The 16,171-nt window shown below is 46.0% G+C and overlaps 1 long non-coding RNA gene across 1 annotated transcript in view; it reads left to right on the forward strand.

Annotated features, from left to right (window-relative positions):
• The window catches only part of LOC141047575 (uncharacterized), a 149,734-nt gene that overhangs the window by 18,273 nt on the left and 115,290 nt on the right, over positions 1–16,171 (forward strand). Inside the window, exon 2 of the long non-coding RNA XR_012219837.1 lies at positions 482–681. This is a non-coding gene — a long non-coding RNA (uncharacterized lncRNA). The remainder of the gene's footprint in view (positions 1–481; positions 682–16,171) is intronic.

The following is a 16,171-nucleotide window of genomic DNA, read 5'->3' on the forward strand; positions in this document are numbered from 1 at the left end:
ACTTGACCCTTTTTAAAAGCACGGATGGTCTTTACGGTACGTCCACCTTTGCCAATGTCTTCTGTTATAATTAGTCCCTTCCATTTCTGTGTTAACACAAGCTCTTTGATCTCCTCATCTTTAAAACTGGGCTTGTGCCTTCACCCATGGGGTTTCCAAGCGTTTGCACTTCTTTTATGGCTTGAACATTTGTGTCCCATCCCCGTTCTTTTGCATACTTCGCCAATTCTTTTTTTGTTGGGGACTCTCTTGAAATATTCTAAATACGAAAAAAATTTTTTATAGAATAATCAGCACACATTTTCTATATAAGCATAGGCCTGGAACAGTGCCATCTACTGTAGATGGATTGGAATGGGGGGGTGTAAACTTTAAAAACTTACCAACAGCATCTGTTCTTAATTTTTTCTGATTTGAAGAGCCATTTCTTTTGCAGAAATTTTGCATGCTCCCGGTTTACTTTTCTACATTCTTATTTTAGGTGGAGAATGGTATATTGCTACTGCGTGCATATCTGTCAGCTTCTGAAACAGACTGCGTGGACACAGTTTCCTCATCACTGCTTTGCTCCTCTTCACTGTGGCCCTATGTGCTCGACCCTTCACTGCTGTCCGATCCCTGTGCAGCGCTGGTCCTTGGCCTCTTGGAGACACTTTCTCTGTGAAGTCAAAATAAGAGATGGTATGTTAAAAGGTTTTTCAAGGACTTTTATGATTTGAGCTTTTTAAATGCCTCTATTGTTTCTCTTGACATTGTCATATAGTGTATTTTCAAAATTGGCTCAGGAAACATCAGGGAAATCACTGGAATGAATAAGTCGATTGAACTGAAATAGTCATTGCTCAAATCTGATGCTATGGAAGGTGGTTGGTGGGGCTGATTGTGTATTCAGGGTGCTTTCACACTGACGTTTCATCCTGATCAGGATTTGTGCAGAGGCATTTGCATCAGGATATTCTCCGCATCCTGATGCAAAGGCATGTCACAAAATCCTGATCAGGATGTGGTTGGAATGTGAACTTCTGACCTCAGGGGCAGAGGAGATTGGAGGGAGAATAGAGGATAGATGGGAGAAAGAAGACATACTGGCAAATGTAAAAAAAAATAAAATATGTGGGAAAAAGAGAGAACTTTCTCTTTCTATCTCCGGGCATGCTCAGTGTCAAATCCACCTGCGCTGTGAACGCAAGCATCCTGATGACAGTGCGTCTACATTGACTTTCATATGTTGCTGTGACCCACTGCACCAGATCAGGATGGCTGCAGATATTTCAAGCACTCCAAAATCGCAGCTAGTTGCGTTTTGGGAGGTAATGAAAACAACGCACCCATCTGCATCCTGATCAGAATGCGTTCCTATGTTAAGTATAGGGAGAAGATCTGCATCAGGATTGCTACGCATACAAACGCACACCACTCAAACGCAGATGTGAAACCAGCCTCAGTTACCCAGATGTTTCTCCTTCCTTGTTTTCCTCCATTTTCACCAATTGTTTCATTCCTTCTACTAAATCCGTCAAGACAATCTGGTGCTTGAGGGACTCATAGTATAGATAATCAGCTGTGAGGGAACGAGTGTCCTTTGGCATCTCATCTGCCCAATACTTATATGCAGAAATCGCTTTCTGGTGCGTCATAACGGGCAGCTTGAACCTGAGAAGAAAGGAATTGTTATTATGGGCAAAAGCCCCTTTACATGCAGAGAGATTTGTTCAAAGATTGGTCGGCAGATCTCTGATGGCTATGAAATCATGGATGTATTGTTTCATTTATACCCAGCCACAAACCTGCCACTGTATGTCCATGATTTCGCTGCAAACAAACACTTTAAACAAGGCGGGGTGGCTGTGGTTAGCACTGCAGCCTTGCATCCTTGCAGATGTTGTCCTTGGTGTGTTCAAATCCCACCAAGGACAACTTCTGCAAGGAGTTTGTATGTTTTCCCCATGTTTGCCTGGGTTTACTCCCAGACTCCAGACACATACTGATAGGATGTTTTAAATTGTGGGCCTAAATGGGGACAGGGTTGCAAATGTATGTAAAGCGATTTGGAATGAATAGTGCTATATAAATGAATATTATTATTAGTGGGTAAAGGGCCACTAAGACTATATTGAAAATGTATTCATACAATCTAAAGTAAAAATTATTAGTTGCCTAGAGCAACTAAGCACAGATCAACTTTCATTTTACCTGAGCAATTTAGGACATGGAAACAGTTCAGATTGGTTTCTATGGGAAGCAGACAGTTGGTGTATAATATTTATAATTAATAATAAATATTTATTTAATTTTATATATTTTCACTTTGCCTTATTTTAAAAAATAAGGACCTGTGTTTCTCTCCCTTTCCACTTGTTATGGAATCGCATAAGGTCTGCTGATGGATTTTTCAAACCTTGGCCAGATTGAGAAAGAAAAAATTGCTCGACGGTGGTTGATTGCACTTTTTTTCTCAAGTAGATTTTTATTCAGAAAAAACATATCAAAATGCAAATTTTCCAAAGGTAATTTTAACATATTAACACCCCCATGTACTAACAACCCCCCCAACCCTATTAGACCGCTTGTATTGTTCATATATTCATCTGTAGAGAAAAATAAAGGTTAGTAAAATCCTTCCACTATTCGTGACATTACAGGTAGCATCTCACATATTCAAGGTACCTCCAGGCCCCCCCAGCATATATCCGAGATCTTAACCAAACTCTAGCCAAGGCAACCATAGCTTTTCATATAGCGCCAATTTTCCCTCTTTTTTGTAAACCCCCTTTTCTAGCATAATGGTATTTTTCACATATTTAAGATATTATTCTCTCGAGGGCGGCTCCTCTTGTATACAAGTTCTCGCAATCACTTTCCGAGCCATATAGAGTAGTCTGGCTTTTGCGGTCTTCAAGGTATTATCTACTATAATCTCATCCACATCACCCAACAAACATACCACTGGATCCTTTGGAACGACACATCTGTTCGCTCGCTCTACCCGACACAAGACCACCATCCAGAAAGAAAACAACCTCGTCTACATTATATGAAATATGCCTGCACCTTCGTTTTGGCATCGGGGACATTCAGACGTTGTTCTTAGACCAGCCTTGAACAGTACCTCCGGGGATTTGTACACTGTGTATTATATAGAGCTGAGACAGTCTATACGGCTCACTCAGCGATAATTTTGTGATCCACCCCAGAGCGGATTCTCATCTCTCATCCTCCAAAGGGCCCAAATCACCCTCCCACTTGGCCCTGGCACCAATTGGGAATTTCCATAGGAAAGCATGCAACAGATCCCCATACACCACTTGTAGACTCCTTCCCACATACATACTCCAAGACAATATCCCCCTGTATTTCAAGATTATAACTTACACTGAGCTATAAATGTGTGCTTCATCCGTGCATAATGGAACCCACCCGAATCTCTGAGCCCAAATTCCGATTGTAGCTGAGAAAAGGATTTCAGTCCCTGTGGGTCCACAATCTGGAAAACAAATTGGATCCCTCTCTTGCCATTCGCCCAGTCTTCCCATGCATCTGAATTCTGGTAGATTAATATTATCCCAAATTGGCGAGAACCGGGTCAGGCCAGTAACCCCCCGAATTTGTTTAACCCTTCTCCAGAGTTTATCAGAGATAATGTGGGGAGTTGTTACCCAAGCACCCCCAGTGAGCCATCCTCCAAACATTGTACCACTGGACACCGATTTGTCAGTTTTTCCAAAATGTGTTGCATCCCACCGGAAGTCGCTTCAAGCGACCACCCTCTCAAGTGCTGGCACTGGGTCGCAAGGAAGTATATTTCAGGATTAGGCAAGGCCAGACCCCCCATCATCCTTAGGGCGTTGAAGGGTTTCCAGTCTAATACGAGGGTGTTTCTTCCCCTACACCAGTCTCCTGAACAGGACGTTTATTTGTCTAAATTTCCCCCGAAATATCCAGACAGGTGCATTATGCAGAATGTACAAAATTTTGGGCATCAGAATCATTTTAATTAAATTAACCCGGCCTACTACCGACAGTTTCAACTTAATCCAAGCTCCTATTTTCGCCTTGAGAGCATCTAACATGGGGGTCAAGTTTTTCTGTAACTAATCTGTGATTGGCAGCGATACCCATATTCCTAAATACTTAAATTGATCCACTACTTTAAGCTTGCCCTCCTCTACTGTTCCCCTTAAACCTTCCATCGTGTCGTCTATTACAAACATATTGGATTTACCCCAGTTGATCACCAATCCCGACAACCTCCCAAACCCTTCAATAAGTTGTATGGCGTTACCCAGCAAATTTTTTGGGTCACTTAGAAATAGCAAGATATCATCTGCGTATAGCGCAATTTTTTCCTCTACCAGGCCGTATTTGAATCTGGAGACCTCCCTTGATTGCCGAATTTTGGCGGCCAGTGGTTCCATCGCTAGCGCAATCAAAAGAGGGGAGAGCGGACACCCCCGCCTCGTCCGTCTGTGAAGTTCTACCGCGTGTGATAGCATTCCGTTCACTCTTATCCTAGCCAGTGGTTGCGTATATAATAACCGAACCCAAGAAATAAATTTTGGGCCGAATCCCAAATGAAGCAACACTTGCCATAAATAGCTCCATTCCACACTGTCAAATGCCTTATGGGCATCCAACCATCCTCTGGCCAGAGTTATCAGCTTGCAACTGCATATTCAAGAAAAGCCTTCTCAGGTTGACAGCTGTAGACGTGTCAGGCATGAATCCAGACTGGTCTGGGTGTACTAATTTAGAAACACCCGACAGCCTAATCGCCAACACCTTGGCCAGGAGTTTAACATCCGTTGTGAGTAGTGAAATTGGTCTATATGATTCTGGCATCTGAGGATCCTTATCTTCCTTTGGGATGATGACTATTATAGCTTCTCTCAGACAACGGCAAGATCCCCTTACTTCTGGCCTCTTCCAACACCACTTTAACTTTTGGTATCAACACCTCTTCCATCCCTTTAAAAATATCGACTGGAAGCCCATCCATCCCCGGTGCTTTCCCTTTCGTCATTGACCCCAGGGCCCTTCTCAACTCCTCCTCAGTGAAGGGAGCCTCCAGACATTCTCTGTCCTCATTCTCCAGTCTGGGAAGTTCAATCCCCTCTAAAAAAGCCACAGTATCCTCAACCGACGCTCCCTCCCGAGAGGAGTACAAATCTGTGTAAAATTCAGTGAAAACATTCAAAATGTCCGCACTTTCCGACACTCTAGTGCCATCCCCCGAAAACAGAGAATGCACGTGAGGTACCCACTGACATGTGTCCCACACTGTCACCATCTTGATAAAAAGCCAGCTGCTGGAATTCCCTTCTCCTTTCGGCTCGGTTTAGGAAGATTTCATATACATTCTTTTGTGCAACCTTCATTCTATTTCTAGCTTCCACCATTTCGTCAGCTTCCTTTAACCTCTCTATCGCTTCCTTCTCCAGCTGCTTAATCTTTGCCTTACATCTACTAATATCCCTAAATAATAACCCTCTCAGATACGCCTTCATAGCATCCCAGACAATGGACATCTCAGCGCTACCCTCATTAAAGGTAAAATACTCCACCACCTCCCGTTGTATCCCCTCTAGATCTAAGCTATTCAACCAGTTAGGGTGAATTTTCCACTCTCCCCTGTGCCCAACCAGTATCTCGGCCGACCGCAACTCCACCTCAACTGGGCAGTGATCCGAGACTGCCCTGGGCAGGTACCTCACCACCTTCACCATTGAATCCATCATTTCATTTCCCAAAGCCATGTCTATTCTAGACAGGGTGCTATGTGCCGGTGAATAACATGAGTACCCCCTTTCCCCAATTTGTCTCACCCTCCACAAATCAACTAACCCAATCTCCTGTATATATGTGCCAAATGGGGTGACATGACCCTGTGTCCTATTTTGAATGTTCTTGTTTTTGTCCCAGAAGTCGTCATTATTGAGATCCCCAATAATCAAGAGGCATACCAGTCAGTTCCATCACTTCTCTGATTTTCCTGCTTGAATATGGGGGTGGGATATACATGGCGACAACACACAAAAGCACCCCAAACATCTTACATAACACCACCACATATTGTCCATCCGCATCAACATGCACTTCCATTTCCTCATATCTTGTCCCCATGGGAACTAAGACCGACACCCCCCTTGAGTACGTAGAGAAGGTGGAGTGATAAGCCTTCTGTATCCAATTCCTTTTCAACATATCTACTCTCTCGCACCAAGTGCGTCTCAAGTAAACATATCAAAGAAGCCCTCTGGTCTTGAACATACTGCAGGACAGCCACCCTCCTCGTCCTATCAGCCAGACCCCTTACATTCCAGCTCAGAACTTTAATCTGAACCCCTATAACATCACTTAAATGTAATACTGTACATCAACCCCTCCCTTCCATACAAGCAGTCTTCTGGACCCTCCCCTCCCAAAACTATAGTCTCTTCCTCTCATTGAGCGCGGGGCTCCTCTGCACCAATACACACACTCTTTGTTCGACTTTCCCCTCCCGCCACTATCAAAACCAAAACTCTGTACATTAGTGCAGGAACCACTAAAACATTCCACATTAAAGAGAGATTACATTGCGTCGCCGCAGCACTCCATGTCAGAACACCACCTCCTCCCAAACTGTATATAACAACAACATCAAAAAGAGCCTGTAAATACAAACTAAACATTCCAAAATCTGCAAGCAATGCCAAAAGGGAGCATGTAGCAAGAAGACTCATCTCTCCCATTCTAGGCATGAAAAACAACTCCCACCCGAATTAGCACAGGTGCTCAGTCCCCTTTAGCTTGTAACTTTTTAGCATTAATATCCATCCACTGGGTCGCGTCCTGTGGTGAAAGAAAAAACTGGACTTTTTCAAAGGCTACCACTCGCAACTTTGCCGGGAACAGCATGGAGTACTGCACCCCCAGTTCTATCAAAAGTCTCTTGACCCCAGTAAACTTCATTCTCTGCTTTTGGACCGCAGCTGAATAATCCGGATAAATGGCAATCCTCTGTCCGTCGACAGTTAGATCCTCCACGTCTCTGGCCCTCCTGAGAATAATGTCTCTGTCCCTCCTGAGAATAATGTCTCTGTCCCTGTAGTTCAGTATTTTAGCAAGCATAGTATGGGGGTTAGCACCCGGGGCAGGGGGCTGTGGGGGGACCCTGTGAGCCCTTTCCGCGGCAAAGACTTTTGTCAGCATCTCAGCTCCAATCTTCTCCCTCAGCCAACATTCAATAAACTCAGTGGGATTTCTCCCTTCTGTTTTTTCTGGCAGACCCACAATACGGAGGTTATTCCTTCTAGACCTGTTCTCCAGGTCCTCATTTTTGGCAGTCAGTTCTGACAGTGCCTGAGCAAATTTTCTCAGCTTTACAACATGGTCTTCTGCAGTGCTCACCCTCTCCTCTACTGCACCCATGCGCTTATCCACCTTCTGCAGAGCTTTATTTATGTGAGCTATTTCACCTTTCACCTCCTGCAGAGTCTGCTTACATGAGGAAACCAAATTGAAAACATCCCTCAGGGTCAGCTCCCCTCCTGATCTCTCTTCATTCTGAGCCTCTGATACCACAGCCATAACGCCTTCCCCTGCCCCCGTCTGTACCTCAGTCTCATCTTCCGAAGACACCGCCTCCTCCTCTGTATCTCCTCCTGGTGTTTCTGCCTCCTCCACCGCTTCCACCCTTGCAATCTGCTTGTGCTTTGCAGTGGCCGCCATGCGTTTCTGACATGCGGCGTTAGCTTTTGCAGCGTCCTCCCTGGCCGCGGCGCCATCTTGGATTGCTCCTGCCTCCTCCACCCGCATCTCCCTGTCTTCTCCTGGTCATTTCTCCCTCTGCGGACCAACCGACTTGCACTCCTTTGGTCCTGGGACCTCCAGACAGCAGTCAACACTTGATTTAGGGCAGGTAATAAAGCCTGCACAGGATTAATCCTTCAATGGCAGCGGGAGCTCTCTCATGAGCGTCCTCTCACATGGCCAGCTAGGACACGCCCCCGGTTGATTGCACTTTATCCAGTGTCAGCTGTATTTTTTCAAAATATGTTCTAAAAAGCTGTTAGCGTAAAACAATAAATTATGGATTCGATATATGTAGAACACTGAAATATATACTCTTCATGTTTTCTCCAAGGATTTCTAACACGTACCTTCACCTCCTCATTGTCCAGTATAACTATATCGTGTCCTATGTGAACAGCCATGAATTTTTTTTTCTTCACGGTCTCTTACCTCTTTCTTTTGCATCCAATGTTTTACCTATTGGATGACAAACATAGAAAATACATTGCATATGACACACAATCATATCTACACAAAAATGGTTGGTGATCTATTGCACCCAGCAATCTGAAGTCCTCATATACCTCAAGGGTCGTGGTGCAAGTCTCAACCGGGGAGTCCACCCAGTCACAGGTACATAGTAGAAGAACGGAAGACAACGTCTCACAGGTTGTTGCAGTATCAAAAAGCGCGCTGTGAGCGGAATAAAGTGCTTTTTGATACTGCACCAATCTGTGAGACGCTGTCTTCCATTCTTCTACAACATCATATCTGTCAATAGTATGATAATAAGTTGCTTACCGTTAGGTTTTTGGGTACCGATGGCTTGCGTTTGTGTCTCAAAATGAGGACTGCAACGAGGTATGATCCAGCTAGAACCTTTTCATTGTTGGAGATTATTTGATCCAATCTTGCCTTCTTAAATATGGTGTTGATATGTTTTTTAGACACTTCTAGGATTTTGCAGCATTCTAGATTAGTGATTGGCTGGGGAGCCAACCTTTATGTGATTAGAAGGAAAAAAAAAAAGTTACTTTCACACATTCATTCTTACGAATACTTTGTAATTTACGGAAATTATCCAAGCAATGACTCCAATACTTACCCCCTTTTCATGCCTTTACATGTCTTATGGAGTCCCTGTTGAATCTTGTTTAACCCCTTAATGTCCAATGATTTGATGAGGGCTCTGGCGCTGAGCCCGCATCAAAGCTGGGACATGTCAGCTGTTATGAACAGCTGACATGTGCCCGCAATAGGCGCGAGCGGAATCGCCGTCCGCCCGCGCCTATTAACTAGTTAAATCCCGCTGTCAAAGCTTACAGCTGGCATTTAAATAGCATTTCCAGCCGCCGGGCCGGAAGTGACCTCAACCCCGAGCCCCGTCACGTGATCGGGGGTCGGCGTCATGTTGCCTGGACAACCAGAGGTCTCTATGAGACCTCTATGGTTGTTCCAGGCATATGGCTTTCAGCGCCACCCGGTGGTCGGCACTGAAAGCACAGCAGTAAATCTGCTACATATGGGCGATCTGCTCATCGCCCATATGTAGCAGAGCCGATCGGGTTGCGCATGCTTCTAGCCTCCTATGGAGGCTATTGAAGCATGCCAAAAGTAAAAAAATCTTTAAAAATAAAAAAAATTAAAAAGCCAAAAAGTTCCAATCATCCCCCTTTCACCCCAATCAAAATAAAACAGTAAAAAAAATCCCACATACACATATTAGGTATCACCTCGTTCAGAATCGCCCGATATATCAATAAAAAAAAAAAAAGCATTAACCCAATCGCTAAACTGCGTAGCGAGAAAAAATTCAAAACGCCAGAATTACGTTTTTTGGGTCTCCAAGACATTGCATTAAAATGCAATAACGGGCGATCAAAAGAACGTATCTGCACAAAAGTGGTATCATTAAAACGTCAGCCCGGCACGGAAAAAATAAGCCCTCACCCGACCCCAGATCATGGAAAAATGGAGACGCTACGAGTCTCGGAAAATTGCGCTATTTTTTTTTTTTTTAAGCAAACTTTGGAATATTTTTTCACCACTTAGATAAGAGGACATAGACATGTTTGGTGTCTATGAACTCGTAATGAGCTGGAGAATCATAATGCCAGGTCAGATTTAGCATCTAGTGAACCTAGCAAAAAAGCCAAGCAAAAAACAAGTGAGATTGCACTTTTTTTTGCAATTTCACCGCACTTGGAATTTTTTTCCCATTTTCGAGTACACGACATGGTAAAACCAATGGTGTAATTTAAAAGTACAACTCATCCCGCAAAAAATAAGCCCTCACATGGCCATATAGACAGAAAAATAAAAAAGTTATGTCTCTGGAAAGAAGGGGAGGGAAAAATGAAAACGCAAAACCAAAAATACCCCTGGTTAAGGGGTTAATGCCTCTAAAAACGTTTTGCATTTGCTTTTGTTTCCTTCTCATCCACAATATCAGGGCAGTTGTCTCACAAAAATTACAAATTGGCGCACATTTCGTAGGTATTTTTGAATAGTATTCTAAGTATTTTGCTTTGTCAGTTCATCAAAATATGCCTTTGTCTTGTCAAATTCGTTTATAAAGTCCAAGGTGATTTCCTCCGGATTGACGAAATAAAGAAATTTGGCAACATTGTCTACCTGAAATTAAACACACATACATTAGGATTTGTCTCTTTAAGGAGTATTCATCTACATGCAACCTGACAGCGTATCAAACTTACCATTGCCTCAACAGAAATCTCTTTATGGGTCTCCTGTAAATATGTTTTAAACCTTGTCAGCATAGGGGACTTTATATCATGTTTGTTGTACATCCCAGCCTCCGACAGTTTTTTTCGCAGGTGGGACCTGAAACCGATATAGACACACATATTGGGACACATAGTAGAGAACTTTTTGCTCATAATTAGTGTCAGATACCTGTATATCCAGTATCCTCTCTACATAATTTTCTATTGTATCAAGATGAGGGGAGTAACTACAATAGGTGCAGGGGTTACAATCGCACGTGGGCCCTGGTGGCTAGGGGGCCCCAAAAGTCCCTTTTGGCCTACAGAAAGACTAAAGCTATTACAGATTTGCAACAATTGAGGGCTCCGTTGGAGCCTTTGCATTGGGGCCCATGAGCTTCCAGTTACACCATTGATCAAGATCCTAACACTATCCATACACAGTGTCATCCCTGCCGCATGACCAGTGATAAGGTGAGGACTCCCCACCCACCAAAAGCACCCCACCTTGTTTGGCCAGGGAACCACCCCCCCAGCACCCATCACTACACAAAAAAAGTGCTTAGCAGGTTTCTGAGGCTCCATGGAGCTGGCTGCATGACCCCCTCCGCCCCCCCCCACGCTCCTGGTTGAGTCACAGCATATGCACACAGTGTGGAGACCCAGAAGAGATCCACTTGCCTGATGTATAGCACACATTTGTGTATATGTAAACTACTCAACCAGGAAGAGGACATAAGGCCGGCCCCTGAGACTACCCTGCATACCTGCTCAGAGACTAGTGGGTAGTAATCGTCTAATAATGCATGCAACATACATTGAGTAGGCATGTGTATATCCACCGGACACATGATCCAGACAGCCTCTGTGTACCCTGTTATCCGATTAAATAACTGATATACACAGATATATCTGCACATGCTTATATTTAATCTGTTACTAATACAGTACTTGGACCTAATGGTAAATAGAACTTACGTAGATGGTTCACCACTGCTGCTGCCGGCAGCTTCACAATCTGGTAGCCTAAGGAGATGAATTTAAATATGCATTGATACTTTTTAAAGACATTCATATCTGCCACTTAGCTTTCCACACCCAGCACCTCACATCTACTTTCCAGCATCTCATCATTACATTAACTTGGTGCGTACAGGTTACCTGTCATGGAGCAGTAGTTAATATTTTTTTTTTTTTCTTCATTGCACAAATCTGTCTTTATTCAAATGTGATGCAGCTTTTGCATGTTTCCTGGCACAGATTCTGGTACAGAAAAAGCAATGTGAACATACCCTAACAAATTTAATGACAGACACTGGTATTATAGGACGGACCTCATTTAATAATAATTTTTTTTTCTCTTTTCCATCACCAAATTTGGGGTGCGTCTTCTAAAGCTAAAAATACGGTACTAAAAAGACCTAAGTCACCAGGGGTAAAGATGCCTCCAACACTGCCACTCCATATATCGTGGATCTATATCTGCTACCCCGATAACCACCCAGATTCACATTGAATCACATTGAACCACACCCAGCTTCCTTAAAAACTTCAAGCTGCTCATTGGGAGAAGATGTAGCCATACAATTTTTCTTCAGACGTGAATGTAGGTTGAGCTGAAAAGTTTTGCATAGCTTGCAAAAACTTTTAACACGGTTTTTGGTTGAAGACATACTTGCTAGAATCAGTAGGTACAGTTCCACAGGTAGGCACAGGTCCACTAGCTAAATGAGGAGCTTGCAAACCAGCTGCCTTTTTATTTTTTTATCTGTAGTCTAGCTAATTTCGTTACATCCCAGCAAATGGGGGTGCTCAGCACACAATGATGAGTGAATCGTCTCGTCTGCACCTACCTGAATTGATTTCCCATCAAAGGGAGTTTAAAGTAAATTATACTGATTTCTACACTAAATCAGTCACCTACCCATAACGGGAAAGCCACGTCATTATATCCACGCCCGAGAGTGACTCGTTACAAGTCACCACGGTCACTCTCGACGGTATTTTGGCGAGACACCGCTTGCACAGCGAAGTCTCGCCATCCGGGCTCCCCCTTCACCAGCTCATAATTAGACCAGAAGAGCTCAAGCCCCTCTGGCTGATCGAGGCTGATGTTAAAGAATAAGGTGGCCGAGGGATGGATCAGGGCAACGATGTTCGTTGCCCTGAAGCCCATCTTCAGGAGGGCTCCACCACCTACTCCTGGGTGGACAAGCTTCACCGCCCCTCCACCGAAGACGGACTACATTCCTCCTGGCCAACCCTTGCCCAGCTCTTGGGAAGGACTAAACGGTTTCCCTCCTCCCTTCTCTCTTGGAAGGTGGCCAGGCCATGTCTCTCCAACCAGAAAGACAGGTCCACCTCCCTCCCCTCTACCAGGATCGACTTCTCTCCCTTTTTGAGGGCCCCCAGGAAATGGTGGTGCAAAACGCCATCCCCGGAGCCCCAGCCGCGACCCTTGCAAATGTACGGGGTCTCACGTCTGGGGGGGGGGGCAAATGGGCCAGCATCCCCCTCACCCCCCATGCCTGCCCTTATACCTGCACTCACGCCAACATTCACCTCCGCATTCACTCCCTCATCCACTCCTGAATCCCTATCACTCATTTCACTCGCACCACTCATACCATCTGTACCATTCTTCTTCACCCCAGCCAGCTCTTGAAAATTGTCAACCACTTCGATATTTAATTTTTTTCTTTGCATTTCCCCTTTTGTACTGCTGGGGGGCCCTGGCTAGACTTCGCTGCTTGCTTTGCCCAGGAGCGCTGCTGCCCCTTTAAGAGCCACAGAAGACAGAGCTTCCTGGGCTCTCGGACACCCTTTTTTTCTTTTTTTTTTTTTTCTCTTTCTTTACTTGGGGCAGGGACAGGCTCTGCCTCTGCACCCTGTTCCCCCGCTGGAGATCTTCACCGGCTTCTCCTGAGGTTCCCGGAGCTCCCGCACCTCCAGATTTAGGTAAGTGGGCAGGGGACCCCCAACAACCCCTTACCGGCATTCAGGGGCGCAGAGCAGATGGTATTGGTGGGCGGGACAGAAGACAGCTGTCACTGCAGGTTGAGCGATAGCCTGAGGCCACGCCCCCCCGCTGGACACGAGAATGGTAGGCGGAGCGACGGCCGCCGAGGCCATGCCCCCGGCCACAGTCGCAGCTGGCAGAGCAGAAGCCCGTGAGGCCATGCCCCCCACCAGATGCGGGGACAGCAGCCGAGGAGGGCACGCCCCCACCGCATGGCACTGCCATAGCAGGCAGGGCAACACTCGGAGGCCACGCCTCCCCTCGCCGGCCTTCACCACCTCCCTGCACCCACCACTTGGCTTGGGTAAAGCTGGCCACTCCTCCTCGGCGTCCAGCGGCAGTGGGGCCCAGCGCGGGCCCCTTATTTGGTCTGTGCGCCGGGGACCCCGGCTCTGCCGCGGGCACTGCCAGAAGAGTGATCAACACCTTACATTTTTTTAAGCTGCTGCTTGACAACAGAATCTACGCCCTTTCTAGGTTTCTGGACTCCCATAAGTGATCCAGATTTAGCGGATCTGCACGTGGGAGGCCCAGAAACCCCAGCTCTCGCCACCATAGGTGCGGCCTCAGCTGTACGTGTACCAGGTGCCGGGCCAGCCCCCCCCGCCACAGAGGACTGAGCCCGAGCACCACCACCAACATTACCACCAACACTACTGTCAGCGCCGACCTTCATATCACTGCCTGAATCTGAGCTACCATCACTGACATGGCAGCAGGATCCAGGCAGACTTTACTCTCCCCGCTTCCTTGCTGTAGACCCACCACAGGGCCCGAGCCAGGGTGGGTAGCGGGTTCCACACAACGGGACTGGGGGGCCCCGGGAAGGTTGACATAAACAAAGGTATCCATGGTGGTGACTATCTTTTTTTTATGCTTTTTTCTCTTCCCAGTTGCCTCATCACAGCTCTCATCCCCAAACAGTGCGCCAAACCGTGCTGGGGACTCGATCTGCCGCAGGGTGTGGCAGCCCCCCTCACTGCTGCTACCGCTCCTTCCTTTCTTCCTCTCTCCCACTTTCCTCCAAGATACTGGAGTGCAGTAGGAGGACCACTTGTTTGGGGGCTATCCCGCTATGTGACACCTGGTCATTGGCGCTCACCAGGTCTTCAGGTGGGGCTGGCGCAGATGTAGCTCAGTCGCCATCTTCCTCCTCCTCGTCCTCCACCTGGCTGAGGCCTCCTGACCCACCGGTCAGGGCTCTCAACTGGTTGTCATTCCTCAATTTTTACTCAAAGGGGCCGCTCCCGATCTTCCAAAGCCTTTATTGCCCCCTTCAGCCTCTGTACCGTGGCGGAGACCTCTGCTCTCGTTGAGGCAGGCAGCCGGTACTTAGCTGTTATGCGGGCTACCTTCAACTCCTCCCGGAGTCGTCTTAGCTGCTTGGCAGCCTCCTCGTATTCAAAGGTGCGCATGGATAAGGGAGCCATAGGTGGTGACTGGGTCCCCCGCCACCTGGGGGCCCCACCGCCGCACCTCTGCTGGCTACCTCTCCTCCTCCGGGAGAAGGAGCCGCCCCAGCTTCAGGGGTCCTGAATGCTGGGGTCTTGCGGTCCCCCGAGGTCTTCCTTTTGCCCATCTTCCTGGGACTGGCCAGATGGTATAGATGGAATGTGAGGCCTCCAACCCCTAGCCGGCTTGCCGCGGGGTTGGAGCCAGGGCACAGCCCCGGTGCTCAGTCCCAGGGAAAGTCTCTTCTTGGGATGGGGGTAGGCAAACAGTCCAGATGGAAAAAATTCCTTTCCAGGAGCTTGTCTTGTTCTTGGCAACCTGCAGCACACAGGCTCCACCTCTTCCTCTCCACCTGCAGACTGGAGCAGGAACTCTTTTAATTAAAGTACAAAACATAACATAATACAAAGAGAACATCACATGAAAACATAAACCAAATACAGCAGACATTACGCAAAACATTAGGACATACTGTTTAACATATATTGTGCAAAAACCGCAATTTCTCTGGAAGTCCATTTCCTTCCCGACAGTCCTTTCCTTGCAAACTTTTCAGTTTGCATTCAGGAACCTCCAGCAGAAGAACTGACCTACTCAAAAGCAGAAAAGAGAAAAAAAAAAACAGCCCAAATTTTAAGACATTCACCCACATTCATACACCTTCATACACCCTCATTCACACTTATACTACAGAAGGAGAAAAAAAAAAACTGCCACAACAAAATGAAAGCCGCCTTGGCAAAAATCCTTAGCCTATTTTACTGTACACAGCACACCTTTTTTTTTTTTTTTTTTGTTTATACTCAAAATACAAACGCTCATACAACTATACACAAACAATGTCACATACATACAAGCAATATTGAATACATATTAAATACTTAATGTTATAAGTCATATGCTATAACCTCAACCTTACAAACAATATAACCTTACCCAACAACATTTTCAATTAACAACATAACTTTTCACCTTAGCTTGCAAGGCCCAAGTTCGGTGCCTGCAAGCCCAATATCCATTGTATTTCATTTCAAAACAAAAAGCTATTTGTGCCATGCAACATCCCACCACCAGGAGACTGGAGTCCTAAGAGGCCCCATCCCTCACCACCAACACATTCACCCTGTCCCTCATCAACTAAAGCTGTCTCTACTTCTGTCCCTTAAGAACTATCCCTACTCTACCTAACTTAACATAGCTA

The sequence above is a fragment of the Dendrobates tinctorius genome, unplaced genomic scaffold (assembly GCF_039654945.1).
Source record: "Dendrobates tinctorius isolate UK_male_01 unplaced genomic scaffold, ASM3965494v1 ptg000128l, whole genome shotgun sequence".
Classification (NCBI taxonomy): Eukaryota; Metazoa; Chordata; class Amphibia; order Anura; family Dendrobatidae; genus Dendrobates; species Dendrobates tinctorius.